Genomic DNA, 3,759 nt, shown 5'->3' with positions numbered 1-3,759 from the left:
CATTGACCCTTCACCAAACTTAAGATGAAAACATTCAAGTCCACAACAATGAAAAGATACTGAATGAGAGATGAGTAAAAGAAAGCAGTAGAGCTAGAGGGAAAGGAGAAAGAGGACACGAAAGAAGGAAGAAAACTAGGAGGTTCGGAAGGGTGAAGGTATGTTGTTGTTGTTGTTAGCTGCCATCCAGTTGGCTCTGACTCATAGTAACGCCATGCACAATAGAACAGAACACTGCCCAGATCCTCACAATGATTTCTATGCTTGAGCGCATTGTGGCAGTCACTGTGGCAGTCCATCTTCCTGAGCGCTTGCCTCTACTTTACAAAGCTTAATGTTCTTCTCCGAGGACTGGTCTCTCCTGACAAGTCCAAAGGCTGGAAGATGAAGTCCTGCCATCCTTGCCTCTAAGGAGCACTCTGACCTTACTTCTCCCAACCCCGATTGGTTTGTCCTTTTAGCAGTCCATGGTTCTTTCACTATTCTTCTCCAGCATCACAATTCAACTGCATTGATTCTCCTGCGGTCTTGTTTATTCGATGTCCAACTTCACATGCAGAAGAGGCCATCGAAAATACTGTAGGTTGGGTCAGGCACACTTTAGTCCTCAAAATAACCTCCCTGCTTTTCAACACTATAAAGGGTGAGGGTCTAATATGTTTTATTTCTGATTGTCTTGATGGAGATATCATTACGGAGACACCCTGTCTTAGGAACTCCCCAAAGAAGGGTATGAAGGTTTTATTGAGCCTTGTCCTGCAAAAGAAAAAAGGATATTAGGCTGAGCACTTACTACAAACCACCCGTGGAAGTACTTGCTTTACTTGGACTATGACCTCCAAAACTCACAACAGCTTCATGACAGGGTACAGCATAAGTTCTAGAGGCAGATTGCCTAAATTTGAATTCAAGATCTGTCATTTATTAGATGAGAGATCTTGGGCAAACTGTTTAACAAGGTTTTCTGCAAATAGGGGAGGATTACGATGATCTCTTTATGGATCTGGCCTCGTGTATGGAACACCTGTGATCCAAAGGAAAATGTGTAATAAAATCTAAACTTAAAAGTGAACCAGAAAAAAACTGCATGGGTCACCTTCAATGAAAACAGCCACTGACACCCCTTTAGGATATCATTTTGTGGCTAATCAGGAGAGCAACTTCTATAAAATTATCTCGCATGCTTTGAGAATGACGAGGGCAACAAATGTACAAGTGTGCTTGACACAATGGATGGATGGATGGATGGATGGATGGATGGATGGATGGATGGATGGATGGATGGATGGATGGATGGATTGTGATAAGAATTGTATGATCCCCCAATAAAATGATATTTAAACAATTATCTCACATGCTCTGATTCCAACTAATAGAAAGTCACTGTCAACTCACTTTTGCAAAGGCTGCAGCTGTCCATCACACCTGTTGCCACATTTCCCATCAAAATCAGGTAATTTTAGGATTCTCTCTTTAGGCAGTGTATTGAATGTATGAAAAAGTGGTATACACCATTGGCTAAATTAATGACACTATCAGTAGAATTAACTTATGCCCCAGGGGCATGAGTTATAATGTTCTCTATCATAAAATGATAATGACAACTCTGTCTAAAGAGAACCTGCAACACAGTTAAACCACAGAGATAAGAATAGATTTCAGGTTCAAACATAATTCTAGCCCCAATCAAAGAACAATGATTTCTATTCGATACTCGCCCTCATGAAGAGATCACTGACGATGTCGGTGCTACAGCAAAATCTGGTGAAGAAACCAGATGCTGCCCGGCAATCAAAAAGAATAGCATCTGGGGTCTTAAAGGCTTGTCTTCCAGCAAGCAGCCATCTAAGTAAGGTGTCAACTGAGCCAGGGATTTTAAATCACAAAATGCAAATCTGAAAGAAGGAATGGTGTCAGAGTTTAAATTGCGGACACCTGGTTTGCAGAAGGCTAGGGATGACAGTGGAAGCCCAAAATTCATTTGCAAGGTCCCTGCACGGAGTAAGACTGGTGTGGCAGCGGGAGTTAGGGTAACATGGAACATCTTATCATCTGATCTCCCTTTGATCCATTTTAAAGGTGTTTCCGTTTTGAAATTTCTACTTTCTTTTCGATGGAAGTTTTTCTTTGATTTTTTTGTCATTATTGGGGGTTTTTTGGTGTTTGTTTTTATAGTTTGCTTGCTCTTGGTGTTTTGTGTGATTTTCTGTATATGAAATCCTGGAGAGGTAAATCTATAGAGACAGAAACTGGATGAACAATTACCTCGGGGCATGGGTGGGGGTGGGGGGCTGAGGGACCTAACACCGATGAATACGAGAACATGTTCTGGAACTGATTGTGGGGCTGATTGCGCAATGCTCCTTAATATGACTGAATGATTACATCATATGATGTGTGAATTATATGCCAACGAAACTATTTTTAAAAGTGGTACACATTTTCGTTGTTAGATAATGTTTAATCGATATATATATAAAACACGCCTAAAGAAAAAGCACATCAATCATACGTGTGCAGGTTGGTAGTTTCACAACATGAAAAATCTATGTAACTATGACCACAATCAAGAAATAGAACAATAGCAGCACCCTGGGGGCTCCCCTGGACTCCCCACCAGCCACTAAATACCCCAAATACTCTTCTGACTCAGTATTAATTAATCACAGCTGTTGGTAAACGTGCCATCAATGGAATCGAACCAGACGTCGTCTTGCTTCCGTTACTCAAGCTTATGTTGTTGTCAGCAAGTGGAGCATCCCAGTGACCCTCTGTGTAACGGAACGAAACTCAGCCTGGTGCTGAGCCAGCCTCACAATTGTTCTGAAATCTGAGCCCACTGGTGTAGCCACTGTGTCAGTCTGTCTGGTCCTGGGTGTTCCTCCATCCATCTTGTCAAGGATGTTCCTCTTTTTTTTTCCTCTGCCTTTCTACTTTATCAAACATGATATCCTTTTCCCGACTGGTCCCAAGTTCTCCATCTCTGCTTCCGAAAGCAATCTGCCTGTCCTTCTTCCGTGTCAGATTTGCTTGTTCTTTAGGCAATCCATAGTACTTTCAACATTCTGATTTTCATGAAAAGCCTAATGATACTGTGAAACTATTTTAATAAAATATAACATTTTCAAAAATGTACATAAATGGTGTAAGTGGCATTTAACAAAAACTTAACTATGAACCAGGTCATGATAGTGAACATTATTCTTATACCAGAAGTCTTCTTTGTAATCAGTCCTAACTATAAACTCTTCATTCCGATCAAACAGAACCATTCCCTTGGTGTTATATATAATCATTTTCTTGTTTTTTGATACCAGCAATATAAGATACAATATAGTTTACATTTGCTTACTTTTGACCTTTGAACTTTATATGAATAGAATAATTTTTATCTTACTTTTACTTAAGTTTAGTTCTATAAAGTTATCCATATTATTTCAAATCACCAACCTTTTTCCATATATGAATCTTTTCTTTCATAATACAATGGAGTTTATTGATTTGTTCAAATGTGGGCCAACATTTGGGTTGTTTCCAAATTTGGGCTGTTATAGAGGGAATATAAATGTGTACAAAGGCTTCAAAAATATTCATGGAAAAATTCCATTTTCTTCCAATTCTATTGTTTAGTGAACTTTTTGAAGTCCCATTACGGTGGTGTAGTGGTTAGGTGCTGGGCTGCTAACCACAAGGTCAGCAGTTCAAAACCATCAGTCAGCTCTATGGGAGAAAGACCAGGCTTTCTATTCCAGTAAGAGT

The sequence above is a fragment of the Tenrec ecaudatus genome, chromosome 5 (assembly GCF_050624435.1).
Source record: "Tenrec ecaudatus isolate mTenEca1 chromosome 5, mTenEca1.hap1, whole genome shotgun sequence".
Lineage (NCBI taxonomy): Eukaryota > Metazoa > Chordata > Mammalia > Afrosoricida > Tenrecidae > Tenrec > Tenrec ecaudatus.
The sequence above is the reverse complement of the archived record's forward strand: the minus strand, read 5'-3'. Positions refer to the sequence as shown.